This window comes from Dromiciops gliroides, chromosome 6 (assembly GCF_019393635.1).
Source record: "Dromiciops gliroides isolate mDroGli1 chromosome 6, mDroGli1.pri, whole genome shotgun sequence".
NCBI lineage: Eukaryota > Metazoa > Chordata > Mammalia > Microbiotheria > Microbiotheriidae > Dromiciops > Dromiciops gliroides.
Window position 1 is genome coordinate 71,105,308 of NC_057866.1, and position 26,735 is coordinate 71,132,042.

The 26,735-nt window shown below is 40.6% G+C and overlaps 1 pseudogene; it reads right to left on the reverse strand.

Moving 5' to 3' along the window:
* Positions 1-4,418: 4,418 nt before the first annotated feature.
* The window catches only part of LOC122732008, a 44,465-nt pseudogene continuing 22,148 nt past the window's right edge, over positions 4,419-26,735 (reverse strand).

Genomic DNA, 26,735 nt, shown 5'->3' on the forward strand with positions numbered 1-26,735 from the left:
TTAGGGAGTTTAAAAGGTCCATTTGAAAAAATTTAAAGGGAAAAACACAGCCAGTGCACCAGTACTTAGCAGTTTAAAGGGTAGGGGAAATTTCTTACCCAACCAGAAGATCAGAAGTAAGGTTCAGCTTTCCTCTTTGTGGTCAGCCATCTGTTAAGGGCTAAAATTCTAGCTAAACTGTCTAAAATATCTAATGAGTGGTCGCCAATAAATTATAAGCTTTAGCAAGAGTTAGACTTTTAAGCATTTATTAAGGAGAATAAGAATTTGGTAAAGAGAGAGAAAGGCCTAGATTCCTATCTATTAAAGGGAGAGCACATTTCTAGCTCTGCTGTCCACTAGAGTCCAAAGGAAAGACAGTGAGACCGAGCGCCAGTCTCTTCCTTCCTCCTCCCACTAGCCTGCGTCACTTCCTGATGCCAAAGAAAAGACTCCTGGTCTTGCCCTCAAAGACCTTCACTTCATGGGCAGAACTCTTCTACAGTAAGTCTCCAGCAGGTGGCGTCATTCCAATCGTTACACAAGAAAAGACTAGACCTTTCCAACCCCTTCTGATCAAAGGCCAGGTTAAAGAGTGAAACTTGATTCCTCCTGAGACAATCAGGGAGAACTTGGCTTAGATAGAACAAAAAGTCTTCCTTTGATACTTCTTCATCCTATATTTAAGACCCAGGGTCAATTGGTAATAACCATCTCCCCAACTCAATTGCCATATAGAGAATGATCTTGGAGGTAAACAGTGACAGCTTTGTGGTTCTTAGATTAGTTCCTTTATTATGTTTTTAGTTGTATGGTACTGATGCTGTTGCTATAATGTATCTAGCATCTATCTTAGTGGAGACCAATGGGAGGAATTGCTGGAGAGAGAGTTCCTGAAGAAAGAGATAGTGGTGATTGCCCTGCGGTAGTGCTATGTGCTCAGGAAAATAAAAGGGAGACAAATTATCCTACCCTCTTGCCAGCTACCCCAACTGCACCCTCAAGGCTGGCCAGGGAAAGAGATCTAGTTTTGAACTTGAGGCCAGGAAGACTTGATTTACAATTCCACTTCCAGATGCTGAGTAAAGGCTTGAGCACCTTTGGCAAGTCACTTAAAGTCTTTGAGTCTGTTTCCTTGTTTGTAAAATGAAACTAATAATAGCACTTACTGTAGAGGGCTGGTGGGAGGCTCAAATCTGATAGCATCTGTGAAGTGCTTTGCCAGTCTTCAAGAGATAAGGGCTGCGTTTATGATTTCATTGTTATTGGGAACACGTCAGGGAGGAAACTCCCTTCACCAATGCAGGAGCATGTCTTCTCTGCAAAACATAGGCTTAGAGAATTTCTCGAGGACGCCATGGCCCGGTCTGCTGGGAAGAAGCTGGGGCTGCAGGGCGTTAAGCTAGTGTCGGTTCGTTTCTGTCCCTTTGAGAGCAACGTGAAGCCGACGGGAAGGTCCGCGCCTCCAAACTCACCTGCACGTTGAAGGCGGACGTGTGGCTCCGAGCCCTGCGTGGACATGCTTTTCGGAGATGGGGACCGCGCCCACCTCACGGAGCAGGATGCTCTCAGACTTTGGATCCCGAGTCCAGGCCAGGAGCCGTGCCTCCTCCGGGGAGAAGGGCTGAAGGCCCAGACCTCGGGGGCGTGGGGTTGGGGGGGCGGGGCGGGGGCATGGCACAATGGAGGGAATACTGGACCGGGAGTTGAAAGAGAGAAATTCAAACTTTCCTTGCTACTGTATCACCCTGGACAAGTCACAGGATTTAAATGGGAGGGACCTCAGGGGTCATCTGGTCTAAACCACACCTGAAAAACATCCCTACTATACCAGCCTCTCCTTAAAGATTGCCAGTGAGGGAGAGCTTCCCATCTCTCCAGAAAATCCATTCCAAGGTAGGATAGTTCTAAATATGAGGACGTTTTTCCTGACATCAAGCCTCAAATTCAAAGGAATGTAAGATCAGGAGCCGGAAGGGATATCTGAAGCCATCTAGTGCAACCCTTAAAAATTGCCTTCTGGTGCCAGAATCTAACCCCTCTTCAAAATAATAGCTCTTCTTATTCTTGAAAGACAACTGCCATGTCCCTAGAATCTGCCTTTCTCTTGGCTAAACATCCCCAATGTTTTTTAGCCAAACCTCATAAGGCATGAGCCCAAGGTGGATGGCCTTCCACCATCCTTCTTGTCTTTTTCTTGATTCTTTCTCGTTTTTATTCTTCCTCCTCTTAATCAGAAGCAGTAGAACTGATCACAATATTCTAAGTGTCTGGGGAGGGCAAAGCACAGATGGATTATCACCTCATTTCTGGAAGCTACATGCCATAGGCCAGATACCTTAGCTTAGAACATTTTAGCTTCTTTTTTGGTTGACTCCTCACACTTGACTCTTACTGAGATATTGTCTTATTAAACCCCCTAAAATTTTTTTCAGACAAACTGCTGTCTAACCCTGCCTCCTCTATCCTGTAGCTGAGAAGATGAATTTTTTTTAACTCAACTGGGAATTCCCATTACAGAAAACATAGGTCACTCTGTGTGTGTGTGTGTGTGTGTGTGTGTGTGTGTGTGTGTGTTGGGTTTAGGGAGCTATAATACCCTATCCCATTAGGACCCCAATTCTGGGCTCACATGAGCTAGATTCAGTCCTGGGGGAGCCTACACTATAAAGAGAGGGATCAAGCTCTTTGTTTTGTAGTTTCTGACTCTTTATACCCTTATTATGAAGTCCTGGGGAAGACTTTTTAAAGTTCAGATATGACATGCCTAAGGTGTCCCCAAAAGGCATCAATAGTACCCCTTCTAGAAAGATATTTGATATGCAAAGTAGGTCAGGTATAAGACAACTATTTATTTTCTCCACATAAAAGACATGCTTAAAACACATAGGACACATAAATGTACACAACAAAAACTTAACCATGTGGCATAGCAACTCATAATTCCTGAGAGGTTAATACTTAAAACGTGAAATATTTTGTGAAACTGCTGAACAGCCATTTCATCTTCACCTCAGCTCTAAAATGTTCAAACAACTCCCTTACAGTCTGTCCAGATCTCTTGGTGAGCCAGAATTTTGTTTGAGCTCATCCTCCTGCTGATGGTCATCTTCTCTGAGACTCTATATAGTAGCCACAAGATACAGGTCCCATTGGGCTGATGGAGGAACTCCTGAGGCAGCCACTTAGGAAAAGTTCATCTCTCATTATCACTCTTTAGTCACCTGTGCTCAGAATAAAAAAACACAAAGCAGATAAGGCACTCAGGTACTGGGGGCTCAAGCTTAGACTCACTTTGCTCCCTGTTATGTGTAAGCAGCTTTCACAGCTGCCAGCATTGTAGGAGATCCACTCTCATCCTAAAAGATCCAAGGGAGAACTCTCAGCATCATGAGTCACATGTTAAGAGAGGAAGAGGAGAGTGAAAGGAGGAGTTGATCTTCCTTTAAGACCTAATGAGCTGGGGCCCCTAGGTGGCGCAGTGGATAAAGCACTGGCTCTGGATTCAGGAGGACCTGAGTTCAAATCCAGCCTCAGAAACTTGACACATACTAGCTATGTGACCCTGGGCAAGTCACTTAACCCTCATTGCCCTGCAAAAAAACAAAAAAGAAAAAGAAAAAGAAAACAAAACCTAATGAGGTGGAAGCACTTGCTGTTTAGTGCCAATTCTCTTTGACAGGCTGACTTCCTTGCCACCATCATGGGGACCAAGGGACCTATGGGTCCCTTGGAATTATTTTATTATCCCTAAATTCAAGTCTTTTAACACTGAACTAAATACTAATTACATTTCATATTTTGTGTTTACATGTTATACTTCATTATATTTATTATTACTTAAATTGGAATTACTTTCTTATCCCATAGTAAGTCTTTTAGCATTGAGCCACATGTCACGGAAAATGGACCAGGGAGCTCAGCTCTGTTCTACCTATATTCTATAAAATGTGTTCCAATTCAATCTCTGCTACATATCTATGACTTACTAGGTATGGGGAGCTCCCATTGAAGAATCTCTTCTATACGAGCAGATTGGTACTTCTTCTGAAATTTAATAGTTTTGGAGAGTTACCTTGGGCAATTGAGAGGTTCTATGGCTTGCCTAGAGGCAAAACTTCAACTTGTTATTGTTCAGTTATTTCAGTCATATCCAACTCTTTGAGACTCCATTTGGGGTTTTCTTGGCAAAAACACTGGAGTGTTGTGATTTTTTTTTAATAAAAAAGATTTTTAATATGCAAATTGCTACCAGCTTAAAATTCAGCCATCAATCAATTCTATTTAATAATGAGATTTAAAAGTCCAGGTTGAGTCAGTCATTTATTTGACACAAAGGGCCCAGTGTGATTATGAAAAAGGAGGTGGTTGCTGGCTCTTTGTTGTTCTAGCTCTGTAATGTCCATAGAAAACGAGAGAGTCTGAAATGTGAAAAGATGTTAAGTGTATATGATAGAAGGTTCACTGGGCTGGTAAACATCATGAGCATATAAATCTTCTGGTAGTTCCTCTCTATTATCAGGAAAATGGGTAGGGAATGGTAGATTTTTAGCAAAGTCTTTCTAGGGAGGAAGGGCAGAATTCTGGACCTTTACTAAGCAATTTCTATGTCCAAGCACAGAACCATTCACATTGATTGTTTTATGTTTATCTTCCACACATTTAATCCAAATTCTGTGCAATATATGTTGCCCATTTTATCAGGCATTTTCTTTCCAGGCCCAAATCTGGCAGTATCACCAGTTACTATTGCTCTTCAGTGGTCTTCAGTGGGTTTTGGGATGACCATGTGTAGCAAGTTATCCTTTAAACACCTACCTTTTCATGACTCCTTGAAAACCTTTGCCAATTGTTTTGGCGGTGACATCCATGTACTGCCCAGGGTGAATGTGAGCTGCATATAGAGGCATGCCTGGTTTACCTATGAGGAATCTCAGGCAAATAGGATAAAGTGATTTGCCCAAGGTAACATCACTAGTTAAGTGCCTGAGCCCAGATTTGAACTAAAGTCCTCCTGTCTCTCTAGGCCTGGTACATTATACACTATGGTGCCATCTAGCTGCTCGGATTTAAACTTAGAGAGTGTAAAAGCTGGCCTGAAGCATAACATTAAAAAAAAAAAACAGGAAGCAGCTAAGTGGCACAGTGGATAAAGCACTGGCCCTGGATTCAGGAAGACCTGAGTTCAAACCCAGCCTCAGACACTTAACAATTCCTAGCTCTGTGACCTTGGGCAAGTCACTTAACCCTCATTACCCCACCAAAAAAAAAATAAATAAACAACTAAGATCTTGGCAACTGGTTCCTTCATTTTCTGGTAAATTAAGGGAAGAAAAATGGAAGCAGTGTCACAGTTTATATTCTTGTGTTCAAAGATCACTGCAAGTTGTAACTTCAGCCATGAAATTAAAAGAAATTTGCTCCTTGGAAGGAAAACTATGGCAAATCTGGACAGCATACAGACTAAAAAACAGAGGCAACACCTTGCCGACAAAGGTCTACATAGTTAAAGCTATGGTTTTTCCAGTAGTGAGATATGGCTGTGGAAGTTGGGTTATAAAGAAAGCAGAGCGCCAAAGAATTGATGCTTTCAAATTGTGGTGCTAGAGAAGACTTATGAGAGACCCTTGGACAGCAGGGAGATCAAATCAGTCAATACTTAAATAAATTAATTCAGACAATTCACTGGAAGGTCAAATACTAAAACTGAAGCTTAAATACTTTGGCCACATAATGAGAAGACAGGACTTATTAGAAAAGACCTTCATGTTGAGCTGGATTGAAAGCAAAAGGAAAAGGGGAAAGCAGAGGATGAGATGGATAGATTGTGTCATGAAGGCAATAAACATGAAGTTGGACAGACCTTGGGAGACAGTGGAGGAGAGAAGGGGCTGGAGCACTATGATCCATGGGATTATAAAGAGTCCCAGGCCAACTGAATGTCTGAACAAACAACAGCAACTGCAACAAGAATGACAACCACAACATGTCCCTGAATTCGTGGCTGGTTCTTTGTCTTTTGTACCAGAATGCTTCTCTGTTCCAACTCTACATTTACAACATTGATGTCATCTACACTTAAACTACATCTATATCTATACCCACATCCTTCTTAAAGCCAAAGGAATGTCATCAGACTTGTGAATTCAATCCAATTTAATTTATTATTTATTTTATCAAATATCTTTAGGATAGAAGAGAGGCAGTTGCCCAAGGAGAGGAAAGAGGAAGGGAACAATCATTTATTAAGTACCTAATATATTCCAGAGACTGTGTTAAGTGCTCTCTCTATATTGTCTCATTTGATCTTCACAACAACCCTGTGAGGTAGTTGCTATTATTGTTTCCCTTTCAAAACTGAGGAGAATGAGGCAAGCAGTCACATAGCTAGTAAGTGTCTGAGGGAGAATTTGAACTTAGGTCTTCCTGTCTCAAGACCCAGTTCTCCATTAGCTGTGCTACCTAGCCACTCAGACACACTGAGAAAGTAATTAAAAGGGTAATAAGGCACAGAAAGTGAAGGTAGTGTGTATCTTTGTTGTCTTCAAACCCAAGACCATCTTTGAATAAATATTCTTTTAATTATCTAGTTACAGAAAATTAAATTCCTAAAATGAAATTTAAGGGTTACCTATTATTAACCACTGATGAAGAAATTTGATCAAAAAATATTCAAGGAAATAACATGGTAGCATAGGAAAGGCCCTTTGGAACTGAGATTCAAGAGGCTTGGGCCTTAGGCCCAACTCTGCTGCTAAACAGCTGTCGGGCCTCCGGCAATCTGCTACAAAATGGGAGGGTAGAAATAGGTGATGATTGCCAAACCACCCTGAGACATTTGGGGATGCCTTGACTCAGATGGAGGATTCCCCTTCTCTGTCACTGAATTACTGCCATGTATATGTGTCCTGCAAGTATTTCTAGGGCCCCACTGGTACACAATTTTTGCTTATGTCACTACTTCCAGGGTCCCATTCATCTCTACCAGTTTATGCCAGCAACCTTACCTTTACCCCTCCTTTAGGCGTACTGAGGGACATTATTTGAATGACAATGGGGACTGTGGTTTCTGGAGGTTTCTTAGTGATACTCAAAGTTACCCCCCCCCCAAAAAAAATTTCAATGCATTTCAAAACAGGAGGTCAAAGGAACTAATTGGCTTTGAATAGAGAGCAGAGACACTCCAGGAGCATTTATATCAGCCTTGTCTTCCTAAACCTTCAGGCTGGCCTAACCCTAGACAAGTTGTCTGACTGGTAAACCAATTTCTCCCAATAAAAGATCAGTGGGGGAGAGAGGTTAGACAAAGGCACCAACCCATCACTTTCAGGGAAGAGAAGGGTAGGTGCTTAATTCTAAGACAGAGAACATCTGCCACCAATGCAAACATGAGAACCTGCTGGCTCACCCAGATTCTGCCTAAGGGTGTGTTAGTAAGGCAGACAATATCTCCCCTCTCCAATTCACCCCATACCCATCAGGGAGAAGCCTCTTTGCATTATCAACAGCATGTTAGACCACCAAGCCATTGCCTTTCTCACAACCTTTTGTAATCATCTCCTTGTATTGCTCATTAAATAAAGACCCATGAACATTAGGTGAATTAGGTTAATATTAGGTTAATTTGTCCTTATCTAATTTTCCCTAGCACTGGCTATGACACACTTAATCTCCTTTAGGTTCCCAGCTCCACCCAATACCCATGCCAGTCTATCCTTTATACTACTAGCATGATGATCCTTCTTAGCCATTTTGTTGTTGTTGTTTTTCAGTTGTGTCCAACTATCCATGACTCCATTTGTGGTTTTCTTGGCAAAGATACTACAGTGGTTTGCCATTTCCTCCTGTAGCTCATTTTACAGATGAGGAAACTGAGGCAAACAGGAATAAGTGACTTGCTCAGGGTCACACAGCTATTGAGTGTCAGAGGCCAGATTTGAGCTCAGGAAGATGAGTTTGACTCCAGGCCCTACCTTTTATGAACTATGGTGCCCCCTATCTATAGATCTAGTCATGTTACTCCTTTGCTCCCAAAGCTTTGGTTATTCTCTCTTGCCTACCAAGGAAAAGAACTTAATGAGGTTCTAGAGTGTTTGACACCATTCAATTATTTACTTTTATCTCATATTAGTTTCTTAAATGTCCTCTATACATCTTGCCTCTAATTATGCCCCATATTCTCCTGCCTACTTGTTTTTGCTCAGGCCGTTCCCTATACCTAAAAGGAGCTCACTCCCTCTTGTACCATTAAATGACTACCTATCCTTTAAAGTCTAGTGCTACTTTCTCCAGGAAAGCTTTCTTGATGCCCCTGGATTAGCAATGACTTCCTACCTCTGATTTAATAGAACATTCTGTTTTGTGACTCTCTAATACACTTCTCATGCTCCTCAATAGTGGGTAGTCACATTTTTGTATTTGTATTCTTAGTGCCTATCACACAGTAGGGGCTTAATCAATGCTTGCTGTTATTGATTAATTAACATTGTGAATTATAATAATCTGTGTTTGTGTCATTCTTTTCTAAATTATAAGTTCCACAAGGACCATACCTATCTAAATATGTCTTTCCCAATGCTTATCTGTGAAAGGTACTTCATAAATGTCCATTAAATACAGAGGCCTGATCAGTATATTTCAGTATGGCATAGACACAGGGAATTAAAAAAAAAGATGAATAGTTATTGAATAAGGTTATTGCTTTTATTCATTAACAAAATTAAAACAACTAAAATTAATATTTTTAAAATAAAAGTAAACTTCACTTAAAATAAAAATAACAAACGAGACACAAAATATCTCCTAAATTCTTCTGAGACATTAGTTTGTGTCTGGACCTACAAAGCATACTATTTGTTTTTGTTTTTGTTTTGTTTTGTTTTTGTGGGGCAATAAGGGTTAAGTGACTTGCCAGGGGTCACACAGCTAGTAAGTGTGAAGTGTCTGAGACCAGATTTGAACTCAGGTCCTCCTGAATCCAGGGACGGTACTTCATCCTCTGCGCCACCTAGCTGCCCAGCATACTGTTTATATATATATATATATATAATTGAATAAATGAATGGTAGCTTTTTTGGCCCAAATAAAAACAGGGATACAATCGAGCCTGAAGCACTATGTGTTGTCTAGAATGTAAAGTCCTTGAGGTCAGGGACTATATTGCTTATGTTTGTATCCACAGGTATTAGCACAGGGTTTGGCATATGGTAAGTGCTTGACAAATGGTTTTCTATTCCTTCAATCATTCTTGGTGGAATTCAGTGCATACACTGGAAATGTCACCTGTTGACACCTTCTGGTATGGTTCTAGGTTTCTTGGTTCCTGCCAAAATGAGCATTTCCTTCAGTAGCATGCTCTTAAAGCCTTGGTCTTGATAGCTTGGGGTCTTAGCAAGGAATCCTACAAACACTTTCTCATGTTCCTGGCTAGGTAGACCTGTGTATATCTAGTGATACAGTGTGTCTTAATTAGAATGTTACAAACGTTCTCCTTATCTGCTCCCAGAGATAAGAAACCTATCCCCATCCATTCCAAGGGCATGCTGGTGTAGATGCTCTCTCACTAAGAAGGACATCTTTTCTAAGTTTTCCTTTTAAAAACACAAGGATGGGTCTCTCACTTACATGTATTTCCATGTATTTCTATTCCAGAGTCCTACCTTGACCCAACTTTTAAAAATTATTATGAAGTGCTTTCACAGCCATGGATGATAGGCCTCAGGCAGTAGCAGCTTCTTGTACCTCGAGTTGAATTAAAATCTGGTAACCATATGCTATCACATAGTTCTAATTTCTATCTGTCTTTTAAAAATTTTTTAAATTTTATTTTATTTTTAGTGAGTCAATTGGGGTTAAGTGACTTGCCCAGGGTCACACAGCTAGTAAGTGTTAAGTGTCTGAGGCCGGATTTGAACTCAGGTCCTCCTGACTCCAGGGCTGGTGCTCTATCCACCTAGCTGCCCCTCTATCCATCTTCTCAGTCACACCCACAATTTCACTAGGACACTCCAAACTTAAGATGACATTATCCAAATAGGGTGGGTCTCTCTCATTAGACTGTGAGCTTCTTGAGAGCAGAGACTGTCTTTTAGCTTTCTTTGTGTCCCTGGCCCTTAGCAGAAGGATTAGCACACAGTAGGATTTTACTGAATACTTCTTGACTGACAAGCCCTTCTCATCCTGAGGTCTGTAAAAACATATGCTGAAAATATCTGTCATAAAATGCTTGGAATACAATTGTACTTGGGCTCCGCTGTCCAGTGTACCAGGACTCTTGATGTCCTCAATCTGCAGCATCATTGCTACCCAGGTATGATCCCAGGTGGATAGAACCCAGAAAAGTTTTTTGTTTTTTTTTAAGGATGGGGTTCTTAAGGGATGGGGCATATATCCCCACCCCTGTTTCTGTTTCCTAATATCAGGCTTGTGGACTTCACTGTGGTACAGTAGAGAGGATACTAGATGAAGCATGCTCAATTGGTTTTGAAGAATGTCTCTGCTTTTTCCTAAGTGTGTGACCGCAGGCAAATCACTTAACCATTTTGGGCCTTCCTCTAAAAAAAGAGGAGGTTGGATTAGATGGTCTCTCAAGTCCCTTCGAGCTCTAAATCCGAACTTCTAGATTCTTCTCTGGAGTACACCAAGCCTTCACTTGGCCATTTTAGCCACAGTTGGAGCAGAGTACAATGGGCTGAGCAGTGTTATTCTTTTGGAAACAATGCATTTTATCAGCAATTATCAAGCATTTATGATGTGCCAAGCAGTTTGCAAACACAAGGACTACAAATGCAAGCAAAAAAGAAACAGTACCCCTGTCCTTAAGGAGCTTATATTCTAATAAAGGGAAGATAAGATATGAAAAGAGGAGGGGAGGAGGAATGGAAATACCTGTTTGGAGGTGTAGGAAATCAGGACCAAAATTGGGAGAGGAGTGAAGAAAGGAGCTTGTGTCCTCTTCACACTTTCTCAAAATTGTGAGAAGCTCCTCCAGTGGGAGGAGGGGCCATAGGGACATCAAGGTTAACTTCTGGTACCAGAATGGGTGGCTCAGCTAATTATTTCATCTTCCAGGCTTTTTTGGCGGGGCCTGCTTGAATCCAAGTGGCCTTTCTTTTGGATTCAGTGGCACATACCTGAGGAAATACCCAAAGTCCACAGCTTGCTGGCATTTAAAAAAAACAAAAACAAAAAGCACATCCATGATCCACTTCTTCCATTCCCCTTCCCATGTACAAAGTAAATGCAATACCTCTTCTCTTTATTTGGGTTGTAGCCAGTCACTTCATTTCATTTCCTGTTATGCCTTTAGCAGCTAGTATAGAGGTCTTGCAAATTAACTTTAAGCTTCTGTAAGTCCCAAGGAGACTTGTTAACCCTGGAGGGGGAGGGTCAAGGCTGTAACTTTTGCTGTGAATCTTCAGCACTATGGCAAACGTTCTTTTCCCCACTACGTATATGTTCATAAGAGTTTTGCATATGTACTTGCCCTTTTTCCATTTAGGCTGGAAATTTCTTAAGGAGACATTCTATCTCTTCTTTTCTCAACTTCCCCTTTTCTACACCCACATCTCTGCACCAATTACAGTATTCTGTACCTGGTAGGGGCTCAAAAAATGTCACTGGACTAAGGAAAGAGAAAAACAGAAGCTTCTGGGAGGTTAAGAGCTTTCTTTCAACTCACAATAACATGACTTGTTCTAGTGCGGAACTGGGCATCAGGTGACTCCATCTTGAACCATATCCAAGGCTGCTGTTGGTTTTTAATGGAGAACTTCCTTGTAATACTACCTAATTGACAGTATTTACTCACATAATTACCTCTCCCACTACCATTATAAGGGATGTTTTAACCTCTAAGATGGAGGGGTGAAGTGTATTATATAGCCAAATTGTTCTCAGGTATTTCTGCTACTGAAAAGAAAACTAGAAGTCATGTAGCTATACCATGTAGCAGACTAGCATCTCCCTTACTCCTGGAAGGGCCTCTGAGGGCTTGCTCAGAAAACTTAATTGCTAGTAATGTGTTCTAAAATGTTCTTTCTATAATTTTCACACATTATCAATCAGGCCCTTTCAGCTACTCTGGGCTTCGCATGGGCTCTGATGCTTATGATCAGAGCTAAGGGTGTGTGTGGGGAGTGGGGGAAGGGATTTTGAATCATGGTTCTTCCTCAGAGCTGTGAATCACTGGAGATATTTGGGAGAGAAGAAATAATGAAGGCTACATTGCTCTAAAATCCCATGCTATGTCTTACAAGCAAATTACAGTTAGGACCCAGGGTTCTTCCATTTCCTTCCCCAAGTTATGGGGCTTCTTGAACTTTGAAAGAGGGTAAATGTACTTGGGTGTGTTTTAGGGTTAGGGTAAGCATTTCAAAATGTCTTGGAAATAGTTGTTTTCTAGAGAAGGCAAAGGACACCTTTGTTTTATCTCTTTATCTTCAAAGCCATGTGAATTTAAAGGGAAGCCTGGTTGTTTTTCCTTTTATGTTTTTTCTTTTCTTTTTTTTTTCTTTTGGTACATGGGAGTCTGTGTTGAGCAAACAAAGAAGTCCAGGAGTGATAACATTCTCTGCTTGCTATTTTTTCAATCCACAATGTTAACTGAGGTCTGTGCTTGAACTGAAATTGGGGCTAAATCTGCAGTTTACCCTGGACCAACATGTGTGGTTCCTAATGAACTAAGGGCAGAGATAAGTAAGGATTTCAGGGTAATATAAGCATGAAGCTCTCCCCCACCCTAATAAGATAAAACAAAATAAAACAACTTAGCATTGGCTGGTAGGCTAAGAATCTTGAAGAGGAAGAAAAGGGAAAAAATAAGCAACAGGATTAATGAAAATCAGACAGTGGACATAATGAAAATCTGATATGGTATTACTAAAAAGAAATTCTCTATAATTCTGCCTCTCCTGTATGAGTCTTCTTTCATTAGGTTTTCATGGCCATCTACCTTTGGGAATGCTCCCTGCATTTATTTGATACAAGCAAATGTATTTGACATAGACAGGTGTATTGGAAATAGGCAGATGCATTTACTATAGGCAGAAGCTTAAGTTCCCTTAATTTACTGATTTGGAGAACTGGAAAAAGTAAGTGAGAAAGAATGGCAGGGGTAGAATAGGCGAACTGGTAAATATAGGTTGAGCTAACGTGAAATCTGTGGGCCAACTAGAATTTTTATGGGCCTAATGATTTTAGGCAACCATTTGAAAGGTTTAACTGGATGAGACATTCTTAATCTTGAGTCCCATGACCTCTTAAAAAATTTTTTTGAGAACCATAGTCCAATAAGATTGGGTTCTTTTGGAATGCTATGCATTTTATTTTATGCATAATAATGATAACTAGCACTTATATACTGTTTTATGGTTTGCAAAGCTCTTTATGAATATTACCTCATTCAATTCTCACAACAATTGGGGGAAACAGGTGTGATTGATTTCCCCCATTTCACAAATAAGGAAACTGAGGCAGAAGTTAAATGACTTGCCTAAGGTCACACAGCTAGTGAGTATCTGAGACTGGATTTGTACTTAAGGCTCTCTGATTTCAAGTCCAAGACTGTATCCACTGTACTAACTTGATGCATTGTACAACATTCTGAGAAGGGGTCCATAGGCTTCAGCATACTGCCAAAGGGCTCCATGACACAACAAGGTTAAGACTTTTATCAACTGCTAACTCTTTTAAAAATGTCTCCATGACACTAGGCACCATTTTCTTAGGTTCAGTGGCCATGGCCCAGTGAAAAAATATAAAGACTATACTTTCAAGCAGGTGTTTTGATTTATGATGGTAATTATTTTTGTGGTGATAGGGTTTGCTTTCCTATGAAATATTCACAAATAAAATGATAGGTATTAGAGGGGCAAAAAGCCCTTAGTAATTCACATTCTGTGAGTTTGGAATTTGCAAAAGGATCCAGGGAGCATAGATTTAAAGCAGAAAGTGACCTTAGAAGTAATTTACTCCAATATCCTTATTTTACACATGAGGAAATTAACTGAGGCCCAGAGAGGTTAAATGACTTCACTCATTCACAAAATGATGCCTCATCAAGATGCAGAAGGGACCCTGAGTTGACTGAGCATAAGTTCTGACAGGTTCTGCCAAGCTAAATAAAGGATTTGAATGGAGTCCCAGTTACAGCTAAAGAGCAGCCTAGCTAAATATAAAGAAGGTCATCACCAAAAGGCTGGTCAAAAGTTAGTGACTACTTTGGCCACACTGACCTGTGGAACAATGGAAAATATGAAATATAACATATTTAATTCAACGGGCATTTACCAAACTCCTTTCACCTCTAAAGCACTGTCCCAGGTGTTATTTACTCAGTCTTCTGCTTGAGCAGTGAAATTGGTGGACTGACAGAAAATGCAGCAGGGATTTACCTCTTGACAAACGGGATGAATTTAGTATACAGAAGGGGATCTAAATTTTCTAGTCTAATGTAGGGTTTTGCTTTGCAGTAGGAATTTTAAAAGAAGTTTCTCAATGAGGGTAGTGGGAGGGACAGATTAATTAAAAATGCTTAAAAGAAATAAATTGAAAATGGTACAAAAGATGCTAAGAATATCATTTTAGGCCATTTATAACCATTAACTTTACTGTAGGTACTCTAGACATAAGATTTTCCCCACAAGCAACACACTGAGTAAGCAAACTGCATCAAAATTATCACTCTGTATGAATCAAAACAAATCATAAAGTAGACAGCTCACAGATTTTTTTTTTCCCTTGGAGAGAGGAACAACAATAACAAATAGTAGAGTTTTCTTCTGCAAAGACAACAAGAAATTTTCACTGGAAACTTGGTTATTTCAGAGGCAGCTTAGAGTAGTTGATTGAGAGCTGTCCTTGAATCCTGGAAGACCCAGGTTCATGTTCTACCATTGACTGGCTATTTGAGCCCAGGTACTTCACTTCAACTCAGTGGCCTAAGCAACTCTACAACACTATTGTTACAGTTCATTTGCTCTTGAAGAGGGCAGTAACATCAGGGTGATGTCATGACTTGCAATGAATTAGATTCAAGTGAGGGAGGGCTGTGCAAGGTCACCGACCTCACTCTCCTCCAGATCCATCTGGGTGTAGTGGCAAGATACATTATCAGGATGACTGGAGATGGCCCCAGATGTTCAAGGCAATTGAGGTTAAGTAACTTGCCCAGGGTCACACAGCTAGTGAGTGTCTGAGGTGAGATTTGAACTCAGGTCCTCGACTCCAGCACCACCTAGCTGCCTCCCCCCCCTCCCCCATAACACTGTAAGTTTCAGAGACTTTGATAACTTGCATTGATGCAGTTCCTTTGCTGGGACTTCCCCCAAACCAAATAAATCATGGGTCTCTTCCCCCCAAAAGAAACTTGTTCACCTCACCCTGCAAACCAAAAAGGTGACCCTAAAAGTAATTGCAGCTTGTGTATCAGCATCAGTCACAGAAGACAAAGCAGAGCAAATGGTAAAAATTGGTAAGATGCTCCAAAGCAAGTCAACAAATGCCTTAATATCCACTTATTGACTTCAATGAAAAGTTGGGTGAAGGGGAAAACAGTGAAAAATGTATTGGGAATTGTAAGCTGTGATGAAAGACAATTTTAGTCCAAAGGCTTAAAGCTTGTTTTTTTCCCCTAAGAAATGAAAAAACACCAAATTTTGTCTTCAGAAGTAGAATGCCTGTAAGGCACAAATACCTTCTTCAAGAGGGGAGGTAGACATGGTAAGCAATGGACATAATTGAAAATGTAAGATTGACCTCTCTGACAGAGATGAAATATCTGGTTACCAAGCAGTCATATTTGTGTGTGTGTGTGTGTGTGTGTGTATACACACACACACACACACACACACACACACATGTATACGCACAAATATGTATTTTATATGTGTATATTGTAAAAATTAGTAACTATAATCTGGTCTGAAAATTATATAATGTTACTTATAAAAATTATAAGTATATGAAAATTATAACTTTTAGAAAAATTATAATTGGGCTGTAAGTCCTGCTGCTGTCCCCATTTGAATGTAACAATATTTTAACTGACTAGGCCTAATTTGGGGGGCCTAATCTGACTGGAGGACTAATCTGGGGACTTTTGACTGGCTGGCTATCTGACTGCTATTAAATTAATATGGGCCGTTTATAAAATTTCTCCACACTGCTCCACTTCCAGAATTGATAAGCAAACAATTAAGAAGCCTCTTAACTAAATAATCACAGCAGAATTTATTTATAAAAATCAATGTAAAAGATAAGGGTTAAGAAATGCAAATTATACAACCCGGGGCTGCTTTTCATATAATAAAGGCCTCTTGCCTTAGGGTATGCTCCAGCTTTCTTCAACTTTCACTCTTTTTCTCCTTCACTCCAGCTTCCCTGTGCTTTCACTGCTCAGCTGCTGAATAGCTCCCTGCTTCACTCTTTAACTTCCCCGCTCACTACCGGAGTGATGAACCCCTGAAAAGCCCCTTACTCCTTACCACTCCTTCCTCTGTCTGTCTACTCTCTTACTGTCTTCTCCAACCTCCCTGTACTGTCCCCCCCTTGTTCTCTTGATCTTCTGACCTCCCCCAACCCCCGTATGTCTGCCCCCCTTGGAGTCTCTAGTGTCTCCAACCTCCGGAGTGCCTCCTGTTCTCTTAATCTTCCAGTCTCTTCCTCCAGAGTCCCCCCTTCACTGTCTCACTCCCTGTATATATGTTCCTTCTCTCCCCTCAAACCTCCAGCTCTCTGTGCCCCGCCACACACCAAGCTAATCCACTGGCCGCACTAGGGCTGTGCCCAGCGGGGCTTGAGGGGTTCAGCTGAAGTGGAGGGGGAGGCCCAACAGCCCCTCGCACAGAAAAAATCCCTGAGAGCCTAAGGCTTTTTAATCTCAACCCAAAGGTAGGGTCCCCAAATCAAAATGAATTTCCACAATACATATATGTGTATATGTATGTATATATACATACTACATTTTGTTATTATGGAAGCACTCATTCATGTCTAAAAGTGGAGCATTGTGAATGGTTAAAGAAAAGATGCTGACAATAGAATAAGGAAATGGGATATTCGCTGCTGCTTCTACTTCCTGTTTCTATGGTGTGTACCAGAGAATTAAAATTCCTCAAAAAAGATTTTGTAAAAGGAAGCAATAATCAAAGAGCCTTCGCCTTGAATTTCCATCCTTTGTGGCCTGGTTCAAATCCTCTTTCCTTTGTGCATCCTTCATTACTTACTCCAACTTGGTGATCTCATAGTGTCTGTACCACTCATTTGGCACTTGGTCCGAGGCTTCTTGGTATTTTATGTAGAACCTTTATCTCTCCATGTCTTTTTTCTTGATAAGATGGGAGGCTTTTTAAGGACAGGGATTTTGTGTTTTGTTTCTTTCAAAGTTGCCATGGCACCTTATACAGTAGTACACTGAGCTCGGTAAGCATCTTTGGGTTGCATTTTCTAAAGTATGTCGTTCACTCATTTTTCAGTCATGTCTCCTTCTCCATGACCATATTTGGGATTTTCTTGGCAAAGATACTGGAGTGGTTTGCGGTTTCCTTCTCCAGCTCATATTACAGATGTGAAAACTGAGGCAAGCAGGGTCAAATAACTCACCCAGGGTCACATAGTTATCAAGTGTCTGAGGCCAGATTTGAACTCAAGGAGATGAGTCTTCCTGATTCCGGGCCTGGCACTCTATCCACTGAGCCACCTGGCTGCCCCCTAAAGTGTATATACTTGAAAATCAAGTTTTAAAAACTCTATAATTTGAACTTCTTATGCATTCAGGAGTAAAAACTTCCTCATTACAAATTAGTGAAATTTTACTATAAAACCATCGAAACCACCCTCTCACCATTCTTTTTTCCCCTGTGCCTGACATCTGTTTAAACATGGCTTGTAAGATTTGACTATGACTGCTCTAATGAGTGTGTTTTATTGTGTATTTTTCTTCCTAACCAGGTCATAATGCATTTCTCTTGAGAAACAGCCTCAACATTATTGCATTCCTCTTGTAGTACATTATTTATTAGCTGTGGTATCTTCCTTGTGTTTGGGGCCATGTTTACATGTCTACTGAAATTTTGGATGGTCACTTTCCAAGATTCTAGCCTCTCCGCATTTTTTCCCCTTAGAGATCAGAATCTCAAGTCTATAACACTATCTCTGGGTGTGTTCATCATTTTGCCCGAGTGGACTTAATGATGCCCTAACGAAAATGGAAGATGTTCAGACCAGTTTGACTTTTCCATTCTTCAAACAGAAAGGCCCCAGTATCACTGATTTTCTTCAAGGTCTTGTGAGATAATAGCCTGAGATTGAGAGAGCGGATTGCTTGTTCTGTTGAAGGTCTGGAAGAATGTACAATTTGCGGAAAGTTTCTGACAAAGCTTAATGTTTCTCCAAACTGTCAGGGTGTCTGAATCCAGCAGCCCCTGCCCACACCTCAGAGGAAAACTGCACAAAGGAGGAAAGGGGAGACCAGATGTAGTAGTTTGGAATGTTTTGAGGGATAGCAGTGAAAAGGGGGTGTCGTGGTGGTGACTGCCTATTAAAATGTAGCTTTGCCAGATAACACAGGCAAACAGAATACCTGGACAGAGATACCCAGAAGCTGGCCAAGCAGGATTTGCTGTTCATTTAGGTCTGAGATGTAACACTACAGAGATCAGAAAGAGTTGTCAAGTCCTTGTTGGGGCAGCTAGTGTTGTCAGCCTTTCTGGGCTGCTAATTCTATCCACAGAGCTTCTTTTACCCTTTTGCCCTAATTACAGATTTCACCCTTAGAATCCTTGTCCTTGATCACTGGAGCCAGGGTTTAGTGGGCAAAGCAGAGAACTTGGAGTCAGGTGACATGGATTTGAATCCTGCCACATACTACTCATGGGACCTTGACTAAGTTACTTATCTTTTCCTCAGCTTCCTTACCTGTTAAATAAGGGAAATGGCTAGAGCAAGGATTTTAAGCTGATGCCTATGAACTTAAATTTGTTTTAAATAACTATTCTAAAATAATTAGTTTCTTTTGTAATCCTGTACATTTTGTTTTATGAATTTAGGAAGAGAATTCCAAGAAGGGTTCCATAGGCTTCTTCTGTATGCTAAACAGGTCCATGACTCCTGTGGTCTAGAGGATCATCTCTAAGGTCATTTCCAGTCTTAAATCCTATCATCTTTGAATTATGGGTTATTACTCTCCACTTTTGCCCATCTTCTTTATGATCCTGATTGACCCAGACCACCTGATCTCGAGACTGCATGTACTGCTTTGTATCTGCCCTTTAGTTACTTGGCCTGGCCTCAGTTAGCTCTGCTAATAGATCAATCTGGACGTGGCAGGTACTTCAGTTCTGCCACTGGTTACCTTTTGCTGTTACACAAGGACACTGATTGGTACTTGAGAGATAAAGCAGGATGTAAGATTGGATGGAACCTTAGTGATGATCCTTAAGTTCCTATATTCTTAAAGTTTTTGTGTCATGGGCCCCCTTAGAAATATGGTGGTCTATGGCTCCCTTTCCAGAATTCTATTACTAAGTGTATAAAATAAAATATATGGGATTGCAAAAGAAACTGATTATATTGAAATAGAGTTAGGAAATTATTTTAAAGTTCATAAATATCAGGTTAAGAACCCTGCTGCTACTTCAGACATGCCCACCTGGTTTTGGTTTACCTCTTGTCAGCCATCAAGATGGCATTTCCCAGGTTATCCTGCATTTCTATGTAGATTTTTCCAGTAACATGCATAGGCTAGAAAGAAAAAATAAACAAACAAAAAGTCCATGGTGGGAAAGGATCCATTGGGACTGCAAAGAAACAACATGCAGAGTTGATCGTTCTATTTAAATGGACACAAACTCAATCATTTTGTGAACCAAATTGCTGCCAAATATATGTGTATGTGATTCAGGTTGCACTTAAGTTATCTAAATGCTATTTTCTAAGAGCCATTTAATGTTCAAGGAGCCTTATAAATAGGATCAGGTGACTCAAGGTGACTGAGTCAGAAGATTTATTTCTTGTTTCAGTCTTAAATGCCCTGGAATGATACCCCATACTTAATGGTACTATCAATATACACTGCAACTATTTAATCAAGGGTTCTCTCTATGTAGAATGTAAGCCTTGGTCAGTGTCTTCAATAAAAAAACTCAGAAAATAATTTAAGGGGTCATTGGTCCTCAGAGCCTTGTGATTCCCTTAGGCAGAAATATTGACCCTACTTGGGCATATTGACTCTGTTGGGCAAAGTATGAGAGTTTTTGTCCATATATTTGAGAAAAAACATATGGGAACTAGCTTCTGAGTGAGTTTCCCTTCCCCTCTATTGGGCAGAAGAGAGTGTGACCTACACATTGTCTTATACACATTGAGTCTGTGTTAAAGGGAAGTTATGCTAGAGTATGCACTCAGAGGGATGAACTTAATGGATAGCTCTAAGCCTTCATCTTGATCCTGTTTCTATGTCATTTCTAATTCTGGCTCATCTCAATGTTACTGTTCATCATAGCTATCACTTCTGTTAATTTACTCCTGGGTTTTGACCCAGCCTGCACTATAAGACTTTTACTTCTGTTTAATCTATTGGTGTGATGACCCCTCTCTCTATCTTTCTCATGTGAACCATTGTCTCATATGTGGATACTTGATTTCCTTATCTCAACACTTACTTTCAAAGTCCAGCTCTCTGATGCCCCCTTTCCCAACAATTTGATGAGTAGTTGCTTCTGACTACCTTGCTGTTAACCCTTGCTTGGCTGACTCTTGTTAATGGGAGATGATAGATGCTGTGTCAAACTTTGAAGCTTTGACAAATCTATTACCTCTTTAATGTGAGCACTGCCTCTTGTGAGGCAAGTCACAATCTATCTATACCTGATCATTATCCTGTGTGACTCTTGTCTATGGTCTTTGGTTTATGGCTTGGTAGACCTGTTCCAGGTAATCTATCCAAAGTACTGAGTTTTTTTCTCACAAAGTTCTACTCTGATTCTTCATCTTGGAATAAAGATAACCACAAGTCTTTAAAGTTTATTCCAGGAAGGTTAGATCTCTGGCAGGTCCTTGAAGGGCTTCAGTTATGTTCCTATAACAGTTTGAGTCTGATTTCCAAGGGCCAGGTTAGGTGAGTATAGAAAAGCTCATTTATAGTAAAATGGTGTCCTGGGAATGAATTATTTGGCCATGGCAACTCATGAAAAAAAAAAGAAAGAAAGAAAAATATACAATGTATTCTTGCCTAAGTCAATGCATCAACCTGCTTCTGAATGAAAGTTGATAAAGTGGTAAAAACAAAAACAAAAAAAAACGGGACAGTGGATGCCAAGTTTTGGACAGTCTGCAAAGTACCTAAAACTCAACTACTGCCTCAAATGGATCTGTGATCTTATTGATTCAAGAGTTCCCTCCAACAATGAATACTGCAACCCATCCATGCCTTCCAGAGAATTGATCCTACACAATGGAAGTTATCTTCACTTTCTCCTACCATTGGAACACTTGCCATGTGACTGACCCATATTTACTTCTCAGCATGCAATTCTTTGAAGATATGCTTTCCTCCTGTTCTTCAGAATTCCTTGTTGGTGATGCATTGCAGCCTGCTCACACCTACCACATACCCTTCCCTTACCCTCTGTGTGATGCACATCTGTAGCTCTTACGACTCAGTTGTATTCCATGTCTCTCATTCATATAGTGACACTGGTAAAATGTTTGTATTGAAAACATGAGGCCTTTGCTGTTATGGGAAACTTGGAGTTAGTAACAGTATTTTGCAATTTCCCCAAAGCAGTTCAACCTGTTCTTTTACTTTCAGTTCTGGGACCAGCTCACAATAATCTTTCAGCTTTATTTCTCTTTCTTCCCTTATACAAACCCTAATTTCAGCATATCACCAACTTGACCCCATGGTAATTTTTCAGGCACAGCAAATCTGGTGCAGTGGAAAGAATGTTGACATTGGGTCAGAAGACTTAGATTCAAATCTTGGCCTCTTTGGGCCTAATTTCCTTTACTATAAAGTGAGGAGTTTGGATTATATGACCTCTAAGATGCTTTTTAGCTATAAATTTATTACATTATGACCTTTTGATCATCTACTTAAGAAAAAAAGTTGTCATCTGCCAACTCCGAGGAAATTACAGGCCCTTAAAATACTTAATTCATATTAGTTATCTTTTAATTCAACACTAACCATTGGGGATACGAAAAGAGGCAAAAAACAATCCCTTCCCTCAAGGAGCTTACATTGTAATGAGGGGGGGCTGAGGAAATGACAACATGCAAATAAATATATCCAAAGCAAGCTAACATCTTGTCAGAGTTTAGAGCCTTCCCCTCTCAGTGAAGCGTTGGAGCCAGCTTAAGCCAGCTAGTAGAAAGAGACAGATTGATAAATTTTCAGTGGGAGTCTTTACAACTCATAAGTTATCAATTAGTACAAATCAGGGCTAGATTTATTATTTTGTTGATGATCCCAATTCAAGTGATGGAGAAAATGTTAATAAAGCAGATTGAACTTAAAAGCGTGACATAGGTTATTTTTTATTTTTAGGAAAGACAGTTATTAAACATTTACCAGCATACCCCCACCCCTAAGACGATCTTCCCTCTACTACATATGTATTTTCTGCTTTTATTCTGTGTCCCCCATTAGAACATAAGATCTTTAAAGGGTAGAGACCATTTTTTTTTTGCCTTTCTTTGTATTCCCAGTGACTGGTACATAATAAATCTTGAATAAGTGACTGTTGATAGATTGATTTTATGTCAACTAGATTGCAAGCCCCTTAAAGGCAGGAGCCATTCTTCATATTTCATTGTTTTCTTCACAGTTCCTGTCACCCACAAAAAATTCTTTATTTCATTGAAAATGCAGGACTAGGGGACAGCTAGGTGTTACAGTAGATAAAGCACCAGCCCTTGATTCAGGAGGATCTCAGTTCAAATCTGACCTCAGACACTTGACACTTACTAGCTGTGTGACCCTGGGCAAGTCACTTAACCTTCATTGCTCTGCAAAAAAGAGAAAGAAAGAAAGAAAGAAAGAAAGAAAGAGAGAGAGAGAGAGAGAGAGAGAGAAAAGAAAATGCAGGACTAGTCATTTTTCTTGTTCCCCATATGCCCCACATGCTACCTTCATCTTCTAAATTCTTGTAAACTTGGTAGCTGTTTTTTGTTTTTATTGTATTTTTTTGTTTTTCTTTTTGCATGAGTGCCTTAAGAAGGTGCCTGAAGCATAGATTGTGAAGCTCCCTTCTTTGTTCATGATTCATACAACTACAAACTTGCCTGCATTGTTAGTTACTTCATATTACTGAAAAGAGTCTCTCTCTCTCTCTCTTTTTTTTTTTTTCTAGACAACTCTACTAAGTACCATCAGGAGTAGGGATAGTCTCATGAAAAATTTATATTTGTCAGCTAATCTCCTCCACTTTTTCCTTGGTATCAGGTGCTCACATGCTGCCCCAATGGCCTTGGGGGCCCCCTTTGCTGGGCTCCATCTGGGTTTTCCCTCTCTAGGCAGAGCTGCATGCTAGGGACCTTTCTAATCCCTCTTGCCAATCAAAGCCTATCTGTTTGGTGCCCTGTCAGCATCAGAGACACCGACGTGTTAGAAATGGTGCCCCAGGATGTGTGCCTCCCTTGCCAGGGCCATGCCTGGCCTCAGAGCCCAGCTGATCCTCAGTGCTGATTGAAAGTGGAGCTGCCACCCATGTGGCAGCAGGCTATAAATAACCGGCAAGAAGTCTCCTTACTGTTGACTTGTTTTTTTTCTTTCCTTTTTCTTTTGTAAGGTGTACTCTCCCAACCTCTCTCTTTTTACTGCCCAGCTTGTTAGATTATTGCCAGTGAGCAGTCAAATCATAGATTCCTCTGGGCACTATCTTCTTTGCAAGACTCTTGGACCTGCCTTATTCTTTGCTTCTAATTGATTAGCAGTCTACCCTAAAGCACCCCAAGTAAGGGAGATCATATGGTCTGGTTTAGCCCAGGAGTTCCAGCCTGGGTTGCATTTTTCTTGTCTGCATTGCTAGAACAGGGCTACCAGAGTGTCTGCTCTTGGCATCAACAAGTTGACAAGCATTTATGATGTGCCAGGCACCATTTTAAGCACTGGGAATACAAGCAAATGCACGCAGGGAATACAAAACAGTCTCTGCCCTCAAGGAGCTTGATTTCTAATAGGGAAGATGACAAAAGGAAAATGGATGGGGAAAGAAGGGGGAGAAGAAGGTACCCCATTGGAGGAGTATTTATTGTAGAGAAAATCTGAGAAAATCCAGGAGGGTCAAAAGTCCAGTCTAGAGAAAAAAGATGTGGTTATCCTGGGACTCCTTTGTAAATGTTCCTCTGAGAGGAACAAATGACCAACCTGCTTCATTATCTCAACAAGAAAAGACCCAAGAAAGTGGCTGATGACCAGCTGATGACTAAGCTGTCACTCATTTCTGAGATTCTACCTATTTGTAAATGTGGATTCTTAGAGTTCTGACATTGCCTGTCCTTTTAGGTACCTATTCTTTTCCAGGGAGCTGATCAAACCAGCATTACCCATGTATAAGTGGCTTCTAAAGCACCAATGCATTGTTCTGGTAGGGTAACCTAGCAAAATGAGGGGGAGGGAGCACATGAGGCTGTTTTGAAAACACTTCCATTTCCAATGTACAGAAGTAGCATTTAGTTAAGGTACTTCAGGAAGTGGCAAGGGAGCGTCCTATGGGCACTGTTGTATGTAAACTAGCCACAGAGTCCTGTTGCTTTGAGTCATGGTTGGAAGGGGGAGGGAGCAAACCCCAGAGGAATGCAGGATTGGGTGACTTGGAGCCTTTCCTTCCATTTGGTGAACCGTGTTTCACTGGTAAGCTCACTGCTGGGAATAAAACATCTGGGAACTGGTGGGGTGAGGGTGGGGTGGAGGTTGTGGCTAATGGTGTATCCTCCTTCCTTATCCCAGTCATTAGAGACCCCCATAGAAAAGTGAACATGCTTGGTACTGTGGTACCCAGAGCTGGGATTTATCTCAGAGAAAGGGTGAATTTGGGATTGTACAATAATTCAGATTCAACTATAGAATGCCTACCTGAATAAGATGAAGGTTTAAAAGAGCTCCAGACATTGCACCTGTAAACTAATTAAGATGTCAGCATTTAACAATGGTCTCCCAATGTATGATTCTAGTGGATAGAGTTTTAGATACCATAGCAAAACACAGGACAGATAACTGATAAAAGTGTCTTTCCCTGCATTCTCAGACCATACAATAAGGAGAGTGCCTCTTCTGTCTGAGAACAGAGATAGCTTTGTTTTGTTTAAGATTCTAATTAATAAATTAAAAAGAAAAAATAAACAATAAGCTAATGATAATTTATTAATACAAAGAAAAAAATGTGATTCATTTTCTCAATGAGTGCCCATCCATTTGAATAGATAGAGAAAAAGACTTGGAAAATTCTTGGTGGTGTAACGATTGGAATAACGCCACCTGCTGGATACTTACTGTAGAGGAGTTCTGCCCATGAAGGGAAGGTCTTTGAGGGCAAGACCAGGAGTCAGGAAGTGACGCCAGCTAGTGGGAGGAGGAAGGAAGAGACTGGCGCTCAGGCTCGCTCTCTTTCCTCTGGACTCTGGTGGAGAGCGGAGCTAGAAATGTGCTCTCCCTTTAATAGATAGGAATCTAGGCCTTTCTCTCTCTTTACCAAATTCTTATTCTCCTTAATAAATGCTTAAAAGTCTAACTCTTGCTAAAGTTTATAATTTATTGGCGACCACTCATTAAATAGTTTAGACAGTTACAGATGGCTGACCACGAAGAGGAAAGCTGAACCTTACTTCTGATCTTCTGGTTGGGTAAGAAATTTCCCCTCCCTCTCCCTTTAACTGCTAAGTACTGGTGTACTGGCTGTGTTTTCCTTTAAATTTTTTCGAATGGACCTTTTAAACTCCCTAATTATCCTATTTTTGATTTTAGTCTGTTTAACCAGACAAATAGGAGATAAGATCATGTTAATGCTTTGTTTTTGTGGATTTTCTATTTTTCTTTTTATTTTTGTTAGAAGAGCCAGCAACTTACTCACACAAGGAAATATCTCCCCCTCTCCCAACCATGCTTTTTCAGAGAAACCTGAAGAGATTCCTACAGCTTTTCCCAGTTCTAACACTAATTGTTGCTTTAATTTTGCATGCCTGGAGGCAATGACCCACCCTCTAGAAGCTTTTAATTCCCTAGTGCCTGGAGGCCAAGTGGGGGGAAGAGGAATCCAGGCCTGAGTTCAAAATCAAGTCTGATTCAAATTGCTCTGGTCCCTCCCCTCCTCTCCAGACCCCACCCTCTACTCCTCCTATGGCCAAGCCCATAGCTTCCCCTGCCTGGGAAGTCCAGAGATCTGATGCGGCATGCTCAACTTTTTCTACCTGGCATTTGCAGCTTCAGGCTCAGCCCTTCCCCGCCCTGGCTGTGCTTTTGAGACAATCTTAGAAACTCTTTAAATTCCAGATATGCTTGTTTTGTTCATAATTTTGCTAACCTGCTTTTTGTCTTTCATTAGTAATCTTATAAAGGCATTTGTATGGTGAAAAGGACTGACAGACAATATAGAGGGGTTAAAGAAGAAAAACTTAAGCTGAATAAGAATGACAATCATCACATAGTTCAAGACTCTGCTTTTGCCATGGAAGGGTATATATTTTACAGAAATGTAGAAGTAAGCAGCAAGGTATTGATATGAGTATTGGGGATTTTAGATATCGGAATCAAGAGTGTT